This window comes from Protopterus annectens, chromosome 2.part2 (genome assembly GCF_019279795.1).
Source record: "Protopterus annectens isolate FY-2018-M chromosome 2.part2, PAN1.0, whole genome shotgun sequence".
NCBI classification, from domain to species: Eukaryota; Metazoa; Chordata; order Ceratodontiformes; family Protopteridae; genus Protopterus; species Protopterus annectens.
The window spans coordinates 455,426,395-455,452,665 of record NC_056730.1 but is presented as its reverse complement, the minus strand read 5'-3'; the positions used below and the strand labels follow the sequence as shown (position 1 = coordinate 455,452,665).

General features: G+C 43.6%; 1 protein-coding gene across 1 annotated transcript in view; it reads left to right on the top strand.

Moving 5' to 3' along the window:
• The window catches only part of GFM2 (GTP dependent ribosome recycling factor mitochondrial 2), a 1,110,238-nt gene that overhangs the window by 56,609 nt on the left and 1,027,358 nt on the right, over window positions 1-26,271 (top strand). The window lies entirely within an intron of this gene.

The following is a 26,271-nucleotide window of genomic DNA, read 5'->3' as shown; positions in this document are numbered from 1 at the left end:
GCCAACCACATGAACACAAAATGCAGAAGCTACTTTGCCTTGATTCCCCCTCCGGGAGAAGCCCCAAAGGATGCACTCGTACATGATTGGCCTCTGGGTCTCCTCTATGCATTCCCACCAATTCCCTTGATACCCCAAGTATTGCAGAAAGCAAAAACCCTGGGAAGGGCTATCATTTTAATAGCCCCTCATTGGCCTCATCAGATTTGGTTCCCCTTCCTTCGACTTCATCTGTTGGAAGAGCCTTGGATTCTTGACCCAGTTCCAGATCTTTTGATGCATTGGGCAGGGGCTTCAGTCTCTGAAACTGACAGCTTGGCTGCTCCAATTCCCAACATAGCCAGGTTCCATAACCTCTCGAATGAAACGCAGCATAGGTTCATAGGTAGGTATTAGGCTATCGGCCCAAGGGCCTACATAAGCCTAGCCAACAAGGTTCCCTGGCTTACGCCACCCAAGAAAGTTATTTTCCTGTGCCACTGTTGAGCAGAGACACAGAAGTGATCCCCGGGGTGTATTTCCCATTTCCCATCCACTCATCAAGATTTTTCTTGGAGTACTAATGAAGAACTTTGGTTGACATAGATGGGTAGCCTGTTCCAGAGTATGGGAAGTCTCTTGGACAGGAATCTATCCCTCCAGCATGTCCTGTTTACTGTGGTGACAAGGTTTAGGTCCCTAGAGCGTGTAGCTCGGAGGGATTGGGATTTCTTTAGGTGTAGCATGTCCAACAGCTCTGGGTTTGACATAGCTTTATATGTTAGGCAGAGATCACCTCGGAGTAGGCGATATGCTACAGAATAAAGCTGGAGTTTTTTGACAGGATCAGTGTAGGGCATTTGTTTGAGGCCAGTAATCCTCTTTGTGAGGTACTTCTTTTGCCTTTCCAGCTGCTGCAGATGTCTTGTGAGGTACATTCCAAAAGGGGCGTTGTACTCTATAATGGGGTCTGAGTGTCGAGTAGAGGGGAACAATGGCATCTTTTTTCCTGGATGAGAACCCTTTTATGATGAGTTGTGCCACGTAGAAGGACTTCCGGAGTACTGTGGCGATGTGACTATCAAAGGAGAGACTACTGTCCACCTGGGTCCCAAGGTCTCTTATCACACATTTGGTGTTAAGTAGATTGCTGCCTATGTGGTAGTTCATGGGTACAGAGTTTTTACCAAAGGGGATGACACTGCACATTTTGGCATTGAGCTTGAGGCCATGGCTCTGACAACAGGCATCTGTCTCAGAGCGGCCCTTCTGTAGGATGTCCACATCATTTGGGGACTTGATTATGGCTCCTAATTTTCAGACATTTGCGAACTTCGCTAGCCAGAGGCCTTCTGTATTAGCCTGTACTTCAGAGAAGTAGATATCAAACAGGAGAGTTCCCAGGACTGAATCCTGTGGTACTCCACTTGTCACTGGTTTGAGGTCAGATTTGGAGTCTGCATATTTTACAGTGTGGGTTCTGTCAGTTAGCCAGTTGGCAACACATTTTATTTGGTAGGGACTTATACCTAGTTTAGTGAGTTTAGCTATAATTCCAGAATGGGGGATGGTGTTGAAAGCCTTGGAGAGGTCAAGATAGGCTGTGTGAACCAACTTACCCTCATCTATGGCTTTGGTGACTCCCTCAAAGAAGTCGATCAGGTTCAGGAGGCATGATCTGCCTTTCACAAACCCTAACTGGGTGGGATCCAGAGTTTGGAGGTTACCAATATCTTTGTTTATGAGTTCCATGATGATACGTTCCATGGCCTTGCAGACCAGGCTCGTCAGGCTAATAGGTCGATAGTTCCTGGGATCAGTGGTGGCTCCCCCTTTGTGGAGTGGAATAACTGTTGCTGTGCGCCATTCAGTGGGCACAAAGCCTGATGCGAGGCTATTATTGAACATGGTGCTTAAGTGGGGAGCCAGTTCATTCTGAAGTTCGTGTAAAACGCAGCCTGGGATGTTGTCCGGTCCCATGGATGCTGTGTTTTTGGCTTTAGAGAGTTCAGTTTTTACCTGCGTAGTTGTGATTACATGGACTCTGCAATCTTCCTGTATAGATATGGGTCCTTTAGGTGGTGAGGGGGGGTAAAGTTAGCACTGAACCTATCTGCCAGGATGTTGGCATTATCAGTTGGTTCTGTAATTTTCGTGCCGTTGTGTTGTAACTCAGAGCAGATCTGGGTGTTGCCATCGCGATTCTTGACATAGCTATAGAATGCTTTGTGGTTGATCTTAGAATTAGCTACGATTTTGTTTTCATAGCTAGCTTTGGAGGATCTTATAAGGGATCTCAGCTTCTTACTGGGGCTGACCAGGGAGCTCCTCAACTCATGGGATTTTACACTCTTTTGCAACAGTTTCTTCCTTCTGTTGTACAGTTTATTTGTGGCAGGGAACCACCATATTGGTTTCCTTTTTTGGAGGATAGCGTCTTGGTTCTGTTTGGGATAGCATGATTCATGCATTTGTGTAAGTGCTTATAGAGTGCATTTGTGTAGGATTCAGCAGTTGTAACTGTATTGTCCATCTGCATGGGTGTCATGAAGTTCACCACTTCTGTCTTGAGAAGCATGAGGTTGGCTTTGGAGAAATTTTTTTACTGTGGTTTCCTTAATGGGGGTTGGGGGCCAGATGTGGATATCAAGGGTGATTAGCTTATGGTCGGATTGGACCAACGAGAAGTTGACTTCAGGTGTGGAACACCGGTCACTCATTTTGGTAATGACTAGGTCTAGATATTGTTGCACCTGGTGGGTGTGTGGATAAGTTGATCCAGGGCATTGGAGTTTATGAATTCCAGAAAGCGTTGTGCTAAGGAGTTGGTACACGAGTAGTTTTCCCAGTTAATGGTGGGGTAGTTAAAGTCACCCATTATTAGGATGTTTGGTTGAACCCTAATATTTTCCAGTACATCAAGAAAAGCGGAGTGGGAATCCTGGGGCATGGTGGGGGATCTGTAGCAAGCTACAATTTGGATTGCAGTTTTGTCCAGAGTTAGTTGTACTTGGATAACCTCGGATACATTACACTGAGCAACTAGCCTGGAGGTGTGGATATCCTTAATGAATATGGACACACCTGTGCCTTTGGTGTTTCAGTCCAGGTTACATGGCCGAAAAGTATGGTATGAGTTATAGCCTGGTAGTGCAGGGGTGCTCTCTGGAGCCTTGAACCAGGTCTCAGTCACTGCACAGATATAGATGTTCTCCATTTTAAGGAGTGCCTCAAGCAAGTGCATTTTGATATTTAGACTTCTAACATTGAGTAGCATTACCCTCAGTTTTTGCTTGCCTGTTCCTGTTACAGTGGTGAATTTGTCATTTGAACCTTGCCTAAAAAAGGCACTATAAGGGCAGCAAGAGCCTCAGCCAGTATCCAGAATCCCAGGGGCGACAGGTGCAGGCCATCTGTGGCAAAGCATCGTGGTCTGTCGACCATGTCATCCCAAGCAGACAGATACTGGATCCCCTTAGAATGACACCAGAAGCTTAGCTAATTGTTGAAGTCAATCATTTTGTCCTTGTACTGCGGTATCATTTTGGGCGATGGCAGAATGCTACTCAGGGCTGGGGTCATACCTGCCTGGGCTACAAGATCGGAGAACTCTTCCATGTCTCTTTTCATGTAGTCCAGGGAGGTACGTCTCAGGTCATTCACACCAACATGGACAATGACAGAGTCATGTTTGTACTTGTTGTGGAGTGACCTGAGTGCGTGGGTTATGTGGCGGATCCTGGCACCTGACAGGCAGCCGACAGTAACCTTCTCCTTGTTTAGCCTGGTGAGTGGGACATCAGTGTGCCTGACTATAGAGTCACCTATGACTAGTGTGTTGGGTACGTTGTTTTGCCTTATTGGCTGTGGTTGAGTGGCACACTGAGTCTGTGGGCATTGTGTCATTTGGGTTGTGTTGGGGGTTGGAGGTTGCTTGCGTTTCTGCTTTGGAGGTCTCTTTTGCTTAGACGGATTATTATTGAGAGCCTCTGCAAATTTTTTTGTGTAACTATGTGTGGATTTTAGTGGTGTAGATTTAGTGAGACTATGTGATGAGTGTGGTGTGGTGCAAATGTTTACCTTCTCCTCTTGACCGTCAAGTTCAGTCTTGGTTGGAGAGAGCTTTATCTCCAGTTTGGCTAGATAAGTGCACCTCTCACAGGTTGTAGTGTTGGGTGGTAGGAGGAGAGGATTGTCTGTGTACATGAGGCAATTTCTACATTGCCTCAAGATGCCCAGATTCATCAGATAGACAGGAGAGAACACTTGGAGCTGACCCTTGGACATGCCTGAATAAAAAACTATTTTCCTCTAGATAAGTGAGGAAAGTGAGTACAAGAGCTGTTTTTCTCCAAGGACGTGAGAAAAGTAAATACAAAAACTGTTTTCCTCTAGGTAATGAGGAAGGTTGAGTGCTATAGTAATTAGTAGCTTATTTAGTGCTTACAAGTTCTGAACAAGTGCTGAGCACGAATAAGCAAATTTAAGTGCTAAAACTAAGAATCTATCTGCACTAGATGAGTTACAGGACAGAAACAAGTGCAAATGCAGACTTTCAAATCAGAAAGTTGAGAGAGATGGAAAAAAGATTGCCCAAACTGCCAATAACTACAATTTCTGGGCCAGAACCACTCCTTATGTGGTAGACAGGTTACCTAGTGCTTACCACTCCCACTGATAAGCTAGAAGGCTTCCCTCCAACACAGAGAGGCTTGGGGGCTCAGAGGCTTACATACAGTCCTGGATACAGCAAATCTGTATCTGGAACACTAGTTAAATGGAAAGGTAGGAAAGAGGCTTACAGTATTTTTATTTATTTATTTTTTTGTTTTTTGTTTTTTTTACAGAAAAGTAGCTAAAACAGCAGTAAAAACAATTCACATGCAGTGCAAGCTAGCACACTTGAGTATGTAGCAATATTAGACCAAACACAGTTAAAATAAATGCAATTAAATTAAAAAGGACTAAAAGCAAGTGCAGAAATAGTTTATCAGGTAGAATGTGGTAAAGAGATGGGACCGGGGGAGTGTTCCAAATCAAATCGACAGTGGGGCGGGCAACTGCAAAAGCCACCAAATTTAAACTACAAGCCAGAACTAGGGAGGGTGAGTGGGACAAAACAGAGATCTAAGCAACAATTAACAGTACAAACTCTAAAACCAAAAAAAATATATACTCGGCTTTGTATATTTGCAGATAGATTGAAAACCAGTCTCTCAGAACACAGGTTCCAGCAATGAAATGCAGGCTGTTACTAACAGGTCTAATTTTATGCAAGTGAGCCTTGAGTTAGATAACACACAAGCTAGAAAAAACAGTTATACCAACTGAAGACACAGAAGAAAATGGGGGAGGTGGGGGTAGACAGTTTCAGCAGAGATCTAAGCAACAATTAACAGTACAAACTCTAAAACCAAAAAGTACATATATATACTCAGCTCTGTATATTTGCAGATAGATTGAAAAGCAGTCTCTCAGAACACAGGCTCCAGCAATGTAATGCAGGCTGTTTTTAACAGGTCTAATTTTATGCAAGTGATCCCTGAGAGATAATGCACAAGCTGTAAAAAACAGATGTTCTTCGTGTTTCACTGTTGCAGTCATTTCATTTGGGGTAATCTGCTGGCGGGTTGCCCTCAGTCGGCCGGAATAACAAAGTCTTGGGTTCTGCATTGGTTGCTGTCTCCTCTTCCATGACGTCAGGTCATCAGGGGTATAAAATATGCAGCCAACGCCATTTTATTCAGTCTTTCTTGCCGTGCGGTGCCCGAAGCAGAAGCAGTTCGCAAGTGCCGGTTGCAATGTAAAACAGCCTGCATTACATTGCTGGAGCCTGTGTTCTGAGAGACTCCTGAAATTTTCGCATTCGAGTTTCAGAACCAAAGTCTTCAAACTAAAGCTAAGTTCCCCATTGGAGAAACTTTTTCTTGCTCCTTACCGATGTCAGTAAAAGTTAATAATTGCATTACTTGTGGGAAGCAAATACCTCATAAGGATTTTCATTTGTACTGTATTCCTTGCCTAGGCCCAGATCACAATGTGCCTTGCTGTCGGATTTGTGCTAGATTTAACCAACGCACTATTAAGAGTCAGTATAATATTTTTGCTTCTAAATATTTTGGTTCAAGATTTAATTATCCTGAAATGTCATCGGTTAGCAATCCGACTAATGGAGTTCACAAAAAACACAAAGAAAAAGACAGAGACAGACCGTCGAAGTCCAAAACTGACAACGAAGCTTCTCCTAAGCCAATCGCCGGTACTCAGTGAGGTGCTTTCGCAGCCCCTGATACCCGCTACTTTTGAGTTGCAGGCCTCTACCGAGACCCATTCGGAGTCCGGTATGCTGTGAGATTCTCAGAGTATTGAACCTGCGGATGTCTCTCCCTTGAATGGGTCCAGATCTGCTGAGCAGGCACTGGTTTCTGAGGGTGTTTTCAGGCCTCAACATTTTTATATTAAACTGATGCCAGCCTCAAAAACAAGGTCAAAAACATCTTTTATGTCTAAAAAACTGATGCATGAGCCACGTGCTCAGACCCCTATGCCTAAAAAACAGATTATCAAAATGGCTGAGGATTTAATTACCTTGATCAGGGGTTCCCAAACCCCCCCCCCCCCACTATGAGGCCTAGGCAAGGCACTGATTATGAATCTTCAGATCATGTTTCCATTTCTTGTGATCAGGAATTTTCTATTCCACCCTATGAGGATTCTGATGCAGAGGAATCCATCCCATCTGCATCTGCTCCTGAGGATTACTCCTTTGGAGAGACTTTGCATACTTTAAGGAACATTTTCACCGGGAGAGTCAGGAATTCTCTGAATCAAAAAAGAGGCTTAGGGATTTCCTTCTTCTTCCTCAGCATAGGCCTTTGGCAATACCTCCTGTTTTAGACATTGTTGATGATGTGTTTTTGGAATCAAGCATGGCTTCTGATTCCCTGCCTCCAGCTCCTAGTAAGCCAGACAGATATCACAGAGTTCCTGACTCCCACAAATTTCTATTCAAAAATCCTGCTGCTGATCCTGAGACTATCTCTCAGGGTCCCAAGGGTGTAAAGGCCTCTACAGCCAAAAATCCTACCTCCTCTGACAGAGATTCCAGGGCGCTGGATAGATGGGGAAAGAAGGTTTGTACGTCTGCAACCTTGGCAATCAGGGCCTTAAACTGCCAGTTTCATATGCTTAAATATCAACAGCTTGTTATGGGCTTACTGAAACAGAAAATGATGTTGATTTCTGATTGTGTGGAAAATAAAAGTTACATGAATTATTGCATTCAGGAGAACAGATTGGAAAGCATACTTTGCAATGTGGTTTTGATTCCTTGGAGGCCTCTTGTAGGGCCGCCGTTACTGGATCTGTGATTAGAAGGCATGCCTGGCTCAAGGAGCAAAATCTGCCTGATCATGTTAAAGCTAAATTGTTGCATGCCCCTTTGCAGCATGATATTCTATTTGGTAATAAGGCAGAAGGGGTTTTAAAGAAAATGGAAGACAAAGCTAAATCTATGCAAACTGTAAAATATTTATTGCAAGTGCAGCCATCCAGGTTCAGTAGACACTTGCCTACTAAAAATTGGTCCTTTCCTGTGTCCACCAGTGCAACTCAAGGCAAATCCAGGCATTCAAAAGGCTCCAGATACCAATCACAGGGTTCTTACAGGTCAAAGCAATGGGGTGCCTGCACCTCCAAAACTGGAGGAAACAAAGCACAACCCTACAGTAAGCAGTCTCAATGACCTTCCTCTACCATCACCAAGCACTTATCTTTTGGCAGCCCCCTTAGGGGGAAAACTAGCACTTCATGCTCAAAATTGGCAGTTAATTACCCTGGACAAGTCGTATTAAACATAGTTTCCCAGGGGTACAGATTTCATTTCCATACTTTGCCAATTCCAAACGGATGGCCAGATCAGCCGCAAAACCAGTGGGCAGAGGTCCAGAAACAAGTCATGTCCCTCATGGATATGGGGGCTATTCAACCGGTACCAGAAAAGGAAAAAGGACAAGGTTTTTATTCACGACTTTTCCTGGTACCCAGACAAGACAATTCATGGCATCCAATACTGGACTTATCGATTTTGAACACGTTTCTGGACACTTCAAAATGCTGACTTTACAACAGCTACTGTCTATGCTAGGCAGAAATGCTTGGTTAGTAACTCTAGACTTAAAAGAGGCGTACCTGCATATCCCAATAAGGGAATCATGCAGAAGATACCTCCGCTTCAAAGCAGGGTTTTTGCATTACCAATTCTCTGCACTGCCCTTTGGCTTATCTACTGCACCCAGGGTCTTTACAAAGTGCCTGGCACCAGTAATTGCATTCTGCAGACAAAGAAGCATTCATATTTATCCTTATCTGGACGACTGTCTCATTCAAGCAGAGGACAAGGACACTGTTCTTCAACATCTGGCGTTTGTAAAAATGCTTCTAGCATGCCTAGGGTACACCATAAACGAAAAGAAATCACAACTGGTACCCTCTCAAATAATTACATTCCTGGGTGCAAGCTTGAATACAACTGCCCAGATGGCTTACCTCACACCAAGCAAACAAAGGCAACTGACAACATACTTCAAACAAATGGCAACAAAAACCCAGTTATCTGCAAGACAAATTCTGCAGGCTTTGGGGTTCATGGCATCCTGCATTCTACTAATTCCATATGCAAGACTGCATATGAGGAAACTTCAATGGTACCTAAAATGTTTATGGAGTCAACATTGTCACAGTCTGGAAACGATTCCTCTCATTCCCTGCCTACAACAGGAGTTTCTTTGGTGGGTAGAGACATGTCACCAAAACAAGGGACTGTCATTCACTCTACCCCTAACTACAGATGCATCAGACTATGCTTGAGGGGGCCCACCTGACTGGGAGATGCATTCAGGGCAAATGGAGCCCAAACCAAATGCATCTGCATATCAACCAGAAAGAGATGCTAACTGTTCAGAATGCTCTGACAGCCTTCAAGGACTTACTTCATCCAGGACAACTACTGATAAAGACGGACAACACCACAGTTATGTGGTACGTAAACAAGCAGGGGGGCACACATTCCTATCCCCTTTGCAGACTAACCATGGCCTTGTGGAACACAGCCTTGAATTATCAAATACATCTTCAAGCTCAATTCCTGCCAGGAAAACAAAATACTCTGGCAGACGACATAAGCAGAAATCTTATGGACCCGCATGAATGGAAGCTGGATCCACAAATCTTCAGCATGTTAACACAGAAATGGGGGAGCCCAGACATAATCTATTTGCCTGTCCCCAAAATTATCAGTTGGACAAATTCTGCACAAGAACTCATCGCAAAAAAGCATGGAAAGTGGATGCCCTATCCTTCAGCTGGAAAAACCTATCAGTCTATGCTTTTCCCCTTCTGCCTCTACTCTCCAAGGTCTTACTAAAAGTCAGACAGGAAAAAACAAAAATGATCCTAGTTGCTCTGGACTGGCCTCGCCAGCACTGGTACCCACTTCTAAGGAATATGTCTCAACTTCCTCCATGGTACTTGCCTCAAATACCTCATCTACTGTCTCAGCAGAACAATCAAATTCTGCACACTCAGCTCCAAACTGAATCTTGCAGCATGGCTGATCAATTAATTATTCAAACAACACCTCTCAGTAAATCTGTGATGGATGTCATTTTGGAAGCCAGAAGGCCCAGTACCAGAAAATCTTATGCTGATAAATGGAAGAGATTCTGTGCTTGGAACCAAGCACAAGGAACAGACACAGCAAAGCCCAATATTCCTCAGATTTTACAATATTTGACTGAGATGCTTGACAAGGGCCTATCTTTTTCTTCAGTAAAAGTCCATGCATCTGCCATCTCGGCTCATTACAACACAAAGCCTCCCCTCTTTTCTCATCCTCTGCTTAAATAGTATCTTAGAGGGGCCAAAAATTTAAGGCCTCCCAGAAGATCACCAACTCCTGCATGGGACCTCAATTTTGTGCTGGAAAAACTCACCCTGCCTCCTTTTGAACCAGCAGCTACTGCGGATATAAAATTTATGTCTTGGAAAACAGCTTTTCTCTTGGCAGTCACTTCAGCAAGAAGGGTTTCAGAACTACAGGCTCTCATGGCAGTGGAGCCTTGTATTATATTTTACCCGGACAGGGTGTCCCTCAGGACCAATCCTTCTTTTATGCCTAAGGTGGTATCCAGTGTAGCTCTTAACCAGACCATTCACCTGCCAACATTTTACCCAAATCCGCAGAACAAGGGGGAGCAGATTCTGCATTCATTGGATGTACACAGACAACTAAGATTCTACTTAAACAGGACCAAATCTCTAAGAAAATCTGAGCAACTACTGGTAGCATTTGCTGCAGGGTCAGAGGGGAAGGCTATATCAAAGTAGACTATTTCTAAGTGGATAAGCCACTGCATTCGTTTCTGCTACTTGCACCATGGTAAACCTGTGCCCAAGGGGATCAGATCACATTCCACCAGGGCTGCCTCTACTTCAGCAGCTTTTCTCAGAGGGGTTCCAACCAAAGACATTCTAGAAGCTGCTACTTGGAGCTCAGTTCATACCTTCACAAAGCATTATCATTTGCTCTCTTTTCCAAATCCAGGGCAGGCTTTGCCACTGCAGTTCTGCAGGGCCTTACAGCCGCTCCTAATGCTGTTTAGTTCCATCCTCCCATTCATAGCTTTGGGATTCTACCCAAATGTAATGACTGCAACAGTGAAACACGAAGAACATAGTACAGTTGTGTACACTTACCATAAATGTAGATGTTCGAGTGTATTCACTGTTGCAGTCCGGTTACCACCACATCCCCTTTCTATACCTTTTCTTTCCTTCACTGTACACTAAAGCCTTTGTGGTGTATTTGCTTTTAGATGAAGGTAAAGTTTAAATTTATGCTTCTAAAAGTGCATTTATATATATTTCTGTTTGTTTATATATATATATATATATATATATATATATATATATATATGTGTGTGTGTGTGTGTGTGTGTGTGTGTGTATGTGTATATGTGTATATATATATATATATATATATATATATATATATATATATATATATATATATATATATATATATATATATATATATATATATATTTTTTTTTTTTTTTGCTCCACATTTGGGGGGCACCTGACATCTGGGGCAAGAAAAATTGAATAAAATGGCATTGGCTGCATGTTTTATACCCCTGACAACCTGACATAATGGAAGAGGAGACAGCAAGCGACGCAGAACCCAAGACTTTGTTATTCAGGCCGACTGAGGGCAACCTGCCAGCAGATTACCCCAAATGTAATAACTGCAACAGTGAATACACTCGAACAGCTACATTTATGGTAAGTGTACACAACTGTACTTTATAAAAACTGAAGACACAAAAGAAAATAGGGGGAGGTGGGGTAAACAGTTTCAGCAGAGATCTAAGCAACAATTAACAGTACAAACTCTAAAACCAAAAAAATATACTCAGCTCTGTATATTTGCAGATAGATTAAAAAGCAGTCTCTCAGAACACAGGTTCCAGCAATGAAATGCAGGCTGTAAATGTTTGTGTCTTTCGGCTTTTCCCGGTTAGTGGTCGCCACAGTGGAACTCCGGTCCGCTAACGATTGGTAGTGGATTTTTACGTACCGGATTATCAGCCCTGACGCACAACTTTCAACGAAGGCACGCCCCATTCACGTATGCCTCCACACAGAAGACGCTCTAGCTGAGAATCGAACATGACAACGTCTTGCTATGAGGCGACAACGCGACCGCAGCACCACCACATAACAGGTCTAATTTTATGCAAGTGATCCTTGAGTTAGATAACACACAAGCTGTAAAAAAACAGTTATACCAACTGAAGACACAGAAGAAAATAGGGGGAGGTGGGGTGCTTTCTTCTCTTAAGTCCTCTACTAGGAATACCTTAGCAAATGGAGAAGATTTTCTATATGGGCTTCTCAAAATGACATTGATCCCTACCAAGCCCCTATTTCCTCCATATCAGAGGTTTTGACTATGCTTTCAGTAAAGGAGCTGCAGCAGCAGCAACAGTCTGGGTACAACTTGCCGTTATCTCTAATTTTCACCTTGGCTTTGAAGGATTAAACATAATGTCTCACAAGCTATCTAAAGCCTTTCTCAAAGGGACATTTCATCTCGGACCACCTGTGAAAATCCCCTTATACCCCATGGAATCTAAATGTTATGCTTTCAGTTATTATTCTCCCACCTTTCGAACCAGCTTCCTTATGTGATCTGAAGTATTTGTCATGGAAGACTATCTTTCTAGTAGCCATCACTTCTGCCCGTAGAGTGTCAGAGCTACAGGCCTTGTCCATAAAACCTCCTTATTTGATTTTTCATGTTGATAGATTGTCCCTGCGAACAAGTCCTTCATTTTTAGCCAAAGTTTGTACTGAAGCTAACCTTAACCAGATCATAGATTTGCCAGTGTTCTTTCCCAGACACACCAATAATTTAGAGTATATGCTGCACAAGCTTGATGTTCATAGACAGCTCAGATTTTACCTCGATAGAACAAAAGATTTCCGAAAATCAGAACAGCTTTTCGTTTCCTTTTCAGATTCCAGAAAAGGTATGCCAGTGGCAAAAACAACACTGTCTAAATGGTTATCTGATTGTATTACATTTATTTATTCAGCTGCTAATCTATCTTTACAACACAAAATTAAGGCTCATTGTACCAGAGCAGTGTCCACATCTTCTGCCTTTTCTGCTAGACTTCCTTTAGACCACATTGTGCAACAGCCACTTGGTCAAGACCTCATATTTGTATCACTCATTGCAAAGTTGACAAGGCCTCCAGGGACAGGGCCTCCTTTGGGTCTACTGTCCTGAAAAACATACTCCTGTGAGCCACCCGAGAAGGATGGTGCTTGGAATGCTACCCATCTGTAAGAATGAACGGCGAGATTGAACAACTTCACATAAAGAAGTTATGTACTCACCGTAACTTTCCATTTGAGTTGTTCATCTCGCCTTCATTCTTACTTCCCTCCCTCCAGCCCCCACCAAGGTTTTTTGAGGACCGAGATACCAGTTGTATTCTGGTTGCTCAGTCTTTCTATGGGTTTTCGCCTAAAGAGTGATAGAATGGCACATGGTATCATTATACGCAGCAAACAAGATCTGAGGTAACTCTAGGTGCATCATGGGATAGGGACTTGGCCTCGAGCTGTCTGAAGACCTCGAACTTTGTAGTAGGCTGACTCGGAGCCGAGGATCAGCTCCAAACCCATCTGTAAGAATGAAGGCGAGATGAACATACATAACTTCTTTTTAAAGCAGGAAGGCTGCAACACTAAGAACGTATTCTGGGACAGAAATGTGATAGAAAGGGATTTGAGTAGGAGGAGTGTATAAATATTTTGGAATTGATGAAGGATTGACAGTAAAATATGAACAAGTATATATAAAACTCAGTAAGAAATACTTCAGAAGAGTAATATTGAAAACAGCCTGACATCTAGGAATAAAGTCCAAGCTATAAACCAATTTGCTGTTCCTGTTGTAACTCGTAGTTTTGGGGTGACTGACTTGGCCTCAATAGGTATTGGATAAGTTGAATCGAAAAACAGGAAAATTGCCTCATGGTTGTCGGATGATATAAAAATCAGTGTATACCATGATTATATATTCCTCATTCTGAAGGATGTTATGGGTTTCCTTGAAATTGATTACATGTATAGATCTGCAGTTGTGGGACTACATGTATATCTGCTGACCTCACAAGAATGATCCAGCCAAGACAAACATAGATCCAGAAAGTTTAAAGTGAGGAGAAGTCTAAGATTACTCTTCTGGTTTCTGTAGCAAGAAGGAATGGAAATCAAACCGTAAGTAGAGAAAAATCAGACAGCAACTGAGTATGCCAAAAACAAAAGAATACAAGAAGGATCAGAGGAGAAGGAAAGGAATGTGGAAAAGGCATAAATATTGTGGCAAGTACACAGATCTCCTGGAATACCCTCAAGTCAATCAAGATTTGGTACAGGAATGGTTAAGGAGAGGTGAATTGAAACCAAAAGATGAAAGGTTAACAATAGTGGCCCGAGACAGTGAACTATATACTTGTTAGTTTCCAAAGCCTATTAAACGTTTGGGAAAAAAACTGACAAATGCAGGTTCTGAAAAAAAAAAAACTGGAAACAGTATCCCATCTTGTTTCTGGGTATGATGCACTCATGACATACGGCCTGTAAGCTGAAAGGCACAATAATGTGGCAAGACTGCTGTACTGGGGATTGTGGAAACAATGCAGTGTTGAAGTAGTAGTTGTAGAAACACTGGAAACATGAATCACAAAGCATTGTTGAGAATGATGAACTGTAAATCACATGGGATCTTCCATTACCAACAGTTCAAAAATAGATGTGAGAAAACCTGATAGAGTAGTCCAGGAAAAAAGTCAAAAGTTTGAAAATTGAAATTGCTTCACCCAGTGATTACAGTGTCTTACGGACAGGGAGACACAAAGTCATAAAATAACAGGATTTCAGGCAGAAACTAGAGCAATGCATAAGAAAGGTATTCAGACAGTTCCAATAGTAGTAGGATTAATAGGTCTAATAAAAAAGAATTTACAGTTATCTTTAGATATGCTACCAATCCATGTAACTTCATACAAATTACAGGAGTCAGTTCTAGGCACATTGCGGGTGCTGAGAGAAGCTCTTTTGACTAACATCAAAGTTTGAAACAATATTAGTTTCATGAACTTTAATTTTACCCTGACTTAGAAATGGGGTACATTCCTGTCGTAGAATTAGAAATGCATAAGGCTTTAAAAGTGAGCGGGAAAACTGTGGTGAGTAGAAGATGCAGTCATCAGGGATGGTTTTCTGTTATATGCAAAAGTAGAAAAAAAAATGCAAGGCCTCAAAAATTGTAAGGTCCCAGATATATCTGTGGATAATACTAAAATCGCATACTTCTGACAGTTGCAGTAACACACAGTTATTTCATCCATAGTTGGCATAGGCGGTAAATACACACACACACACATATATGTATATGGTTACACTTCAGAATCTTGAACTACTGAACTTTCGAACTTTAGTAGCTTGAGACCGAAGTGTCAAAACTGCACTGGAGCGAAAGTGCAGAATGCTGAATGCAGAAATGTCGAATCTGCAGTTGTGGAGGCGTGTACATGACGTGGGATTGCCTGTGTTTGTAATGTGCGGTCTGGTATGTGGATTTAGCTGGATATTCAGGTAAGTGATGTTTTAGTAGGGGTTTTAGGTAGGGATTTGAGTGAGTGTGTTTGGAGTTTTGAGGTGTGGGTTAGGGTAGGTAGGTGAGATTGTGAGTGTGTAACTGTTGAGAGTGGTGGTATTTGTACGTATGTGATGTGTGTTTGTGCAGGGGGAGTGTAAAATGTGTAGTGGTGTTTTTTGTGTGTTTGTGTTTTTAGTGCAACCTCGAAGTTAGTATATGTAAGTAGGGGGGTGTGGGAGGTACAGCCCCCCCACATGGAGGGGTGCAGGGGGGGGCTTGCCCCCCTACTTATATATAGGGCCTGTGGGTGTGTTTGTTTTGTTGTATTGGTTTGTAGTGTAGGGGGGAAGGTGTATGTGTGATTGTGTGTGGAGTGTGTATGTGGGTAGTCGCAATTTTACATTTTGCGCTTTTGGGGTTTCAGGTTTTTAAGTTTTCGGCTTTACAGTCTCGAGATACTGAATTTTGATATTTCAGTATTTCAGGTTTGTAATGTGAAACTATATATATATATATATATATATATATATATATATATATATATATATATGTATAAAATGAGCAGCAATTTTTTACTTTTGGCAGAAGACCAAATAATGATCACAGCCAAGCAGCAGAAGTGTAAACTGTCAGAAGGTGACTGTATTGCAGGGTCACGGCATGCTATTTGTGAAATCGCATTAGTTAAGCTTTTCTACTTTTATTTGAACTTTCCGTTAGTGTGAGCTTCAAGTTAAATGTCATAGCCTGATGTTCATCGTGTTACACTGCTGCAGTCATTACACTTGGGTTATCCTGCCGTCAGGCGGTCCTGTAGTCGGCCAGAGTTCCAAAGTCTTGGTCCAGCGTCGGTTGCTGTCGCTTCTTCCCTGACGTCAGTGCGCCATGGGTATAAAAGATGCATCCGACGCCATTTTCTTCAGTCTTTCTTGCCGCGCAGTGCCCGAAGCAAAAGCAGTTCGCAAGTGCCGGTCGGCCGACTCCTGAGATTTTCGAAGTCAAATTTCAGATCCGAAGTCTTCAATAAAGCTAAGTACCCCATTGGGGAAACTTTTTTCTTGCCTCAGACCGATGTCAGAAAAAGTTAATAATTGTATTTCTCGTGGGTAGTAAATACCTCATAAGGACTTCCACTCTTACTGTATTCCATGCCTAGGCCCTGATCATAACATCACTAGTTGTCGGTTTTGTGCTAGATTTAACAAATGCACTATTAAACGACGTTTTCATTTTGCTTTGCACTACTTTGGCCGCAGATTCAATTACACTATGCCGTCGGATCAACCGACGACCGCAATTATGAAAAAACGCAAAGACAAGGATAAGGACAGGCATCCGAGGTCCAAAACCGACGACAAAGCCTCTTCTAGGCCAGTCGCCGGTTCGCCGGTTCTCAGTGAGGCGTTTTCGCAACCCCTGACACCCGCTACCTCAGAGCCACAGGCCGCCTCCGACTCCCATGTTGAGACAACTAGGCCTCTGGAAACTCAAGGTATTGGGCCTACGGAAACTAACCCCTCAGATGGGTCCGGGGCCGCTGAGCAGGCATCGACTTCTGAGGGTGTCTTCAGACCTTCACAGCTTACCATTAAAGCAACAGCCAAGACAAAAACACCATTAAAGAAAAAGAAGCAAGTACAGCATTCTCCTGGACAATCCTCCATGCCTAAGAAACAGATGCTTAAAATGGCCGAAGACCTCATTACACTAATCAGGGGTTCCCATCCCCTTCCTGAGAAAAGGCCTAGGCAAGATACAGACTATGATTCCTCTGATCAGGTTTCCATTTCCTCTGATTCCTCTTCAGACCAGGAATACTCTCTACCCCCCTATGAGGACTCTGATGCTGAAGAATCCATCCCTTCAGCCTCTCCTCCTGAGGATTATTCTTTTGGGGAAACCTTACATACCATGAGGGAGCATTTCCATTGGGAAAGTCAGGAGTACTCAGAATCCAAGAAAAGGCTCATGGACTTCCTCTTATTGCCTCAGCACAGACCCCTAGCTATCCCGCCTGTGTTAGATATTGTGGATGATGTGTTCTCTGAATCCAGTTTATCCCCTGATTCCTTGCCCCCTGCACCAGCCAAACCAGATAGGTATTATAGAGTCCCTGACTCACAAGTTTCTTTATAAAAACCCTTCTGCTGATCCAGATATTTTCCAGGGTCCCAAAGGGGTTAAGGCTTCCATTGCAAAAAATCCAGTCCCCTCTGACAGAGATTCCAGAGCATTGGATAGATGGGGGAAGAAAGTTTACATCTCTGCAACTTTAGCAGTAAGGGCTTTAAATTGCCAGTTTCACATGCTTAAGTACCAACAATATTTAATGGCTCAGTTAAAACAGAAAATGCTTGCAAGCTCAGAAGCCCCTGACTATAAGGAAATGCAGGATTTATTGCATGCAGTTGAACAGGTGGGAAAACATACTCTGCAATGTGGTTTTGATTCTTTAGAAGCCTCTTGCAGAGCCGCAGTTACAGGTTCTGTGATTCGAAGACATGCTTGGTTAAAAGAACAGAGTTTACCTGATCATGTTAAGGCAAAATTATTGGATGCTCCTTTACAGCATGACACCTTGTTTGGAGTTAAGGCAGAAGAGGTGTTAAAGAAAATGGAGGATAAAGCTAAATCTATGCAAACAGTCAAAGATTTCTTATAAGTAGAGCCACCTCGATTTAGCAGAAATTGGCCTACAAAGAATTGGTCCTTTCCATTGTCAGACAGGCCACAGACAGGCAGATACAGACGCCCAAGAGGCAGATCTCAACCCCAAGGCTCTAAAAGACAACGACAATGGGGCACCTCAACCCCAAAAGGAGGTGAGGACAAGTCTCAACCTTACAGGAAACAGTCCCAATGACTTCCCCCTGCGTACGCCAAGCACTTCCCTTTTGGCAGCACCCTTAGGGGGGAAACTAGCACTTTTTTCTCAAAATTGGCAAACAATCACCCAAGACAAATGGGTTCTGAATATTGTGTCTCACGGTTACAGGTTCCACTTTCACACTTTACCAAGGCTAAAAGGAATGCCAAACCTGCCACAAAATCAATGGGCAGAGGCTCAAAAACAAATTTCAGCCCTCATGGACATGAGAGCTATTCAAAAAGTGCCACAGCAAGAACAAGGACAAGGATTTTACTCAAGACTCTTCCTGGTCCCTAGAAAGGACAAAGCCTGGAGACCCATTCTAGACCTTTCAACTCTAAATACTTACCTGGATGTTCCGAAATTCAAAATGTTGACACTACAGCAGCTTCTTCCCATGCTGGACAAGAAGGCTTGGCTTGTTACTCTGGACCTCAGAGGCATACCTGCATGTCCCTATCAGACAAAATTGCAGAAGATACCTCAGATTCAAAGCTGGTACAATGCACTACCAATTCTCTGCACTGCCCTTTGGCTTATCTACTGCGCCCAGGGTCTTTACAAAGTGCCTGGCACCAGTAATCGCATTTTGCAGACAAAAAGGAATTCAAATATATCCATACCTGGACAACTGCCTCATTCAAGCAGAGACAAAAGACATTCTTCTAAAGCATCTGGCGTTTGTAAAAAGGTTGCTAATTTCTCTAGAGTACACAGTAAACGAAAAGAAGTCAAAACTAGTGCCCTCACAGCAGATAACATTCATGGATGCCAGCTTAAATACAGCGGCCCAGATGGCTTACCTCACGCCAGACAAACAAGGACAACTGACTCAATATTTTCAATTACTGGCAAATAAGTCCCATCTCCTTGCAAGAAAAATTCTGCAGGCCGTGGGATTCATGGCATCCTGCATACTACTAATCCCATATGCCAGACTGCATATGAGGAAATTACAATGGTACCTAAAAAGTGTTTGGACTCAACACTCTCACAGTTTAGAAGCAGTAATTCCAATAATTCCCTGCCTACAACAGGAGTTTCGATGGCGGGCACAGGCATGTCACCTCAACAAGGGTCAGCCTTTCACTCTACCCACAGCCAGGCAGACTCTAACAACAGATGCTTCGGATTATGCCTGGGGAGCACACATGGCAGGAAAATGCATTCAAGGCAAGTGGACCACAGACCAAATGCATCTTCACATCAATCAAAAAGAGATGTTGGCTGTTCAAAATGCCCTAACAGCCTTCAAGGACCTTCTGCATCCAGGACAATTACTACTAAGGACAGACAACACCACAGTAATGTGGTACATAAACAAGCAAGGGGGCACTCATTCTTATCCCCTATGCAGGCAAGCCATGACCTTGTGGAACACAGCTCTAACTTATCAAGTTCATCTGCAAGCACAATTCCTGCCAGGAAGGAAAAATACTCTGGCAGACGATCTAAGCAGAAATATCATGGACCCCCACGAATGGAAATTGAATCCAAAAGTCTTCAGCATGGTAATGCACAAATGGGGATGCCCAGACGTAGATCTTTTTGCCTCCCCACTGAATTGCCAACTACAAAAATTCTGCACAAGGACTTACCACGCACAAGCATGGAAAGTGGATGCTCTCTCGTTCAGCTGGAAAAACCTAAAAGTTTATGCCGTCCCACCACTGCCTCTCCTTTCAAAGGTACTCCTAAAACCCAGACAAGAAAAAACACAGATGATCCTGATTGCTCCAGACTGGCCATGCCAGCACTGGTACCCAATCTTAAAGAACTTAGCTCAAGGCCCACCATGGATTCTGCCTCAAATTTCACACCTTCTGACTCAACAAAACAATAATTTCCTGCACAGTCAGCTCAAAACACTAAACTTGGCTGCATGGCAGATCCATTAGTCAGACAGGCAACACTTCTGTCTAAAGCAGTTATGGGTGTCATTTTGGAGCCCAGGAGGCCTAGCACCAGGAAATCTTACTCAGAAAAATGGAAGAGATTCTGTGCTTGGAACCAGGCTTAAAGCCTAGACCCTCTTGTCCCAAACATTTCTCAGATTTTACAATACTTAACTGAGATGCTGGACAAAGGCCTATCCTTCTCATCAATTAAGATCCATGCCTCTGCCATTTCAGCACATTACAACACGGATCCTCCTTTATTCTCTCATCCCTTGTTAAAGCAGTACCTCAGAGGGGCTAAAAACATAAAACCGCCCCGTAGGGCACCAGCACCAACTTGGGACCTCAATTTTGTTTTGGAAAAACTGACCCTGCCACCGTTTGAGCCAGCCAATACAACCAAACTAAAATTTTTATCATGGAAAACAGCTCTGCTCCTGGCAGTAACTTCAGCACAAAGAGTCTCAGAGCTACAGGCATTAATGACAGTGGAACCTTTTATAATTTTTCATCAGGACGGGGTTTCTTTAAGGACAAACCCTACCTTCATGCCAAAGGTGATATCTAGTGGCTCTTAACCAAACCATCCATTTGCCAACTTTTTATCCAAACCCACAGAATAAAGGGGAGAAACTTCTGCACTCTTTGGACATACACAGGCAGTTACGCTTCTACTTGGACAAAACAAAAGCTTTCAGGAAAACTGAGCAACTGTTTGTGGCATATGCTGCAGGATCACAGGGCAAGGCTATCTCAAAGCAGACTATCTCCAAATGGATAGGACACTTTATTCGTTACTGCTACACACAGCATGGAAAATCAGTCCGTAATATTAGGCCACATTCTACCAGAGCAACAGCCACTTCAACAGCCTTTCTCAGAGGAGTACCAACCAAGGAAATTCTGGATGCGGCAACTTGGAGTTCAGTGCACACCTTTACCAAGCATTACCACTTACCTCTTTACTCTAAATCCAGAGCAGGATTTGCCACTGCAGTTCTGCAGGGCCTCATAGCCAATCCTAATTCTTTATAGACAAGCCACCCAACCTTAGCTTTGGGATTCTACCCAAGTGTAATGACTGCAGCAGTGTAACACAATGAACATAGTACAGTTTTGTACCTACCATAAATGTAGATGTTCGAGATTTCACACTGCTGCAGTCCAGGTTACCCTCCCTCCATCCCCTCTGTCCTAGCTGGGCTCATCTATATCTGTCTATCCTATACAACCTTTGTGGTGTATTTGCTTGTATCTGAAGGTATTGTTTTTATTTTTATTTATATGTTTTATTAGCAATATGTATTGCCTATCTACCTGGGGGCACCTGACATCTGGGGCAAGAAAAACTGAAGAAAATGGCGCCAGATGCATCTTTTATACCCCTGGTGCACTGACGTCAGGGAAGAAGCGACAGCAACCGAAGCCGGATCAAGACTTTGGAACTCTGGCCGACTACGGGACCGCCTGACGGCAGGATAACCCAAGTGTAATGACTGCAGCAGTGCGAACACTCGAACATCTACATTTATGGTAGGTACAAAACTGTACTTTTGTGTTTTGTCTTGTTTAAAATATGCTGGTATAAAAATCAGTTTATTGCCATAGGATGCATTACTGCAAACTGGTATAGAAAAGGTATTGGAAGGCTCTTAAAAAGGGGTGCATAAATGGTCATTTCAGTGCTGGAACTGCGAAGAATCTAGAGCAAGTTATTATCATATGATATGGGAATGCCCTACAATTCTATGTGTTTGAAGTAAAGTTTGTCTTGCAGTAGCTTGCAAACCTCATGCTAACACACCAGATCTCAATGAATAGTGCCTTCTGGTTATTGGAACTTAATAGAGACTAATTACTGATATATAATTGGACCTCAGTAGTAGTAAGAATGGTGGTTGCCATTAGTCTTGATATTATTTTTAAGAGCTGGAAAAACCCAACCATACATTGGATCAAAGAAATTATTACATTCTCTCACAAATAAATATGAGGATTCCTTTTAACTGCTGGTATTGCAGTTATTTACTTTGGTACTGTTTTGCTTCCATTTTTTTTCTCCCTCCCTTTAAACTCAATGTTCTGTAGTCCTATCTCGCCTTCATTCTTACATATGGGTTCGGAGCCGATCCTCAAAGCTGAAAGTCTCTTAGTTGGCTTGCAGCTAGGTAGGTATCCTATAGTGCACTAGTACAATCTCCAGATCTCGTTTGCCGCATCTACGAGTTTAGAAGTGCTTCTTGCTTGGCCATGGCTAAGTTCAAAGTTTTGTTCATTATTATTCACTTTACTGATATCTTTAGCTAGTTATCTTTAACATTAGAGTTAGTTATCTTATAGATAGTGTTTAGAAGTGTTTAGAAGTGTTTTTGCCATTTAATTAGTTAGTTTTTGAGAACTTGTTGGCCGTTGGCCCTTGTTGTTCTCAGTGTGGTATCTTTTGTGTGCTAGTTTCTAATATTTTTGATATTACTTAGGTTCGCGTTTGTGTTAGGACCTTGTTTTTCTCGCTTTTCCATGCATTTATATTGTGTGCAGTGTTTTTGCTAGTTTTTGATATACTTTATATATCTCTGTAGATCCACATTTGTATTAAGGCCTTGTTTTCTCATTTTTATAGATGAGGAGATTGCGTGCAGTGTTGTTTCTCTTGTACTTTGCTTGCTGGTTAACTTTCTGTTTTTCTCTTCAACATAGCATACCAGCTAGGTCTGTTTAAGTTAGAGGACCTAGTCCTCTTTAGTCTCTCATTTCTGTGTGTGTGTGTGCTTGTTAGGGCTAGGCCAGTTTGTTAGAATACCTAGTCCTCTTTGTGTTTGTTGTGTACCTGTCTTAGAGCATGGCCCGTTTTTATTAGAGGACATTGTTTTCCTTCTCCTTGTGTATAGAGCTATGTTAAGTATGTCTAAAGACTCCCAAAGATCACAAACCTTCGGGTTTTAAAAAATGCATAATGTACTCTCAGAAGATGTCAACTACAGATGGCCACAGTACCTGTGTTTATTGTCTCGGAGCCATTCACTTGCAGGAAACTTGTTCATTCTGCCATTCCTTTAGTTCCAGAGTTCTCCAGGAGTGGAAGAACAAGTTAATTCTGAAAGGTCTCCTCAAGCCTTCCTTCGAGGAAGACTTAGCAAGCTCTTCATCCACATCAAAGTCCCATTCATCCAGAAAAGAGAGGGTTAAGTCGGCCAAGAGGCTTTCTCCAGCACCGACTAGTGTTTCAGAATCTCCTCAAAAACTATTGAAAATGGATAAAACTTCTACCTCCTTGGCTCCACTGTCCTTGGAGCTGGTTGAGGTCGTTGATGTTGACACTGCAGTGTCGGCCCCAAGCCTTTCAGAGCAGACCACTGAAAAACTGCATCTGAGCCGGTCCAGAGATCTTTACCAGTCTCCCCAACCTTAGGATCTCCAATTTTTCAGAGATCCAGATTGCTTACCCTGTGATCCAGATCCTCCAAGAGCCTGTTAGAAGAAGATGTGGAGAGAGTAGTGCTTAGACTGTTGAAGTCATCTGCTTTGCCCAGATTGTTGTTGGCTCTGACCCAGTGGGTTCCAGAGCCACCTGAGTCCATTCTCCCTGTTGTGGTTCCTCCGAGTCGAGTTGGGCCTTCAGAGCCGGAGATTTCGGTCCGCTTGTTGTGGAACCCCCGGTTCCAGCTCCCCTTGTGGCTGTATCGGAGCAGAGTTCCGCTCTGACACCTTTGGCGCCGTCTGTGGTGTCTAGGAGCCGAAGCTCACCAGTCAACCCTGACAGGGACACTTGGACCAAAACCTCTTGGTGTGTCGGCTAGGGTGAGCTTGGACCCTACATCCATCTCAGAGCTGAGGACTACCTCCGTTTCCTCGAAACCAGGGCTGTCTTCGGAGCCAGAGAGATCTGCTTTCGAGAGGATGAGGAGCATGCTGTCTTGCTCATTAGCTCCACTCAAGGGCACCGATACTCTTCCCCCTCAAGCACCGACTTCGGTCTCGGCATCTTCTCTCTCACTCAACAGCAGAGACCCCACAGCCTCAGGAGACCCCATTGGGTGGCCCCCAGTCTTCCAAGACCTCCTCAGAATACCCTTCTGAGGAGCCCCCTCGGAAGAGGACATGCAAGAGGAAGTATGTAGACTCCCCGGATGAGTCCATCACTTCTGACACTGACCTCGAGGAGTCAGAAGGGTCCCCCAAGTCGTCCTCTGATGATGTCTCCTTTGTAGACATCTTGGAGATCCTTAAGCAGAGAGGCGGTTGGCCCACTGTCACCCTTTTTATAAGGAGTCAGTGTACCTGAAGGCTTTTGTGTCTCAACCTTCAGCCTCTTGGGTGTCTCCACCTTTTGACAAACTCTTGGACCTGGTTAGTCGAAAGGTGTGGGAGACTCCTGATGCCATGGAGCCAGTTCCCAGAAGACCCAATAAATTTCTCTCTGCCCCAAAAGAGAGTTTTTGTCCAAGGGCATGCCTGTAGATGCCATGGTGGTGGCGGCCACTAAGAAGGAGCTAGCGGAGACTTCATCTGTCCATCCGCCTAACAAGGAGTCTCGAATGATGGATAGATACGGGAAGCATGTCTTCCCTTCAGTGGCTTTCACCCTCTGATCGCTGAACTATCCTCACGCATTTTACTAGGCTTCAGAGAGATCTCCTCAAGGAGTTAGGAGATGCTCTTCAAGGTACAGCTACTGAAGGAGTTCCTGAGAAGGTGACTTTCTGAGGCTGATATCCTATGCAGCTGATGGAGTGAGCAGGGCAGCGGGTTCAGGAGTTTCCCTAAGGAGACACTCCTGGATGCACTTATGTAATTTTGCAAAGCCTTTCAAGTCTACCTTTACCAACGCCCCCTTTGACGGTTCTTCTCTGTTTGGACCTAAGGTAAAAGATACACTCACCAGGTGCGAACAAGAAGGGAAAACTCTTTCTGCAGTGGGAGTACATTTTACCGTCCCTTCTAGACCATATCCCAAGAGTCAGAGAGGTGGTAAAATGTGGTTCAAGAAGTCTCAGAGATTTTTTCTGGATGCACAGGGTGACTCCTCCTTAAGAAGCAGAGGAGGAAAAGCTAATGGTAGACGCCCTAGAGGTAGGGGGGGTCTGCAAAACCAGGGTGGCCGTGATTCTTTTCGAGGCCGTCCCTATCAGTGCTCCTGATGTGTGGCCTGGCTGTGCTTCTCTGGAGCCAGTTGGGGGTTGCCTATCTCTGTATCCAGAGGCCTGGCTAAACATCACCCAAGACAAATGGGTACAAAGAATAATCACCAGAGGTTACTCCATATCCTTTTCTCTTCCACCCTACATCCCCAAGAAGATCCCGGATTTTCCACCCAATCACAGGGCTCAAGCAACTGTAGAAGTGCAAAAGTTGCTTTCTAAGAGAGTCATCCAAACTGTCCCCGCAGACCAGAGAGGATTTGGAACTTACTCCAGATTCATTTTAGTGCCCAAACGAGCAGAGGAATGGAGGCCCATCTTAGACCTCAGCAGACTAAACAAATCCATAAAGAAGGCCAAGTTCCAGATGGTGACACTGCAGTCTATACTCCCTCTGTTAGGGAAAGACAATTGGATGTTCTCCATAGACCTCCAAGATGCGTACTACCATATAAAAATGGGCAGGGCATCAAGGAGTCATTTACGCTTCCAGCTGGGAGCCAGTTATTACCAATTTCATGCTCTGCTCTTTGGTCTCACCACAGCCCCCAGGGTGTTCACCAAATGTATGGCAGTAATGACAGCTCACCTGAGATGTCGAGGATTACAAGTGTTTCTGTACTTGGATGACTGGCTCCTAACTGCCACCACCAGGCATCTACTCCTACAAACCAGAGATTCGACCATCCAGCTCTGTTCCCAGCTGGGGATTACAATAAATTGGGAAAAGTCTGCCTTATCGCCTTCTCAATTTGTGACTTTTATAGGTGCAGAAATAGACACAGTCGCCATGCTAGCTTGTCTATCTGCGGACAGAATTCAAAACCTCAGACAACAAATTCTCAGTCTACTTCCTCTACAGAAAGTCAAGGCAAAGACAGTGCTGAAACTCTTAGGGATCATGGCCTTCACCATAACTCTAGTCCCTCTAGCAAGATTGCATATGCGAATTCTCCAATGGCTTCTATCTTCCCAGTGGTCCTTTCAACAACTGCCTCTGTCTCTCCATATCCTCATAACAGAGTCTTGCAAAAAGGACCTTTGTTGGTGGATTCAACCCGACTAGCTAACAGGCACTCCATTCCTTCCTCGCCAACCCGTTGCTACTGTGACCACGGATGCCTCACAGATAGGGTGGGGGGGGGGCAT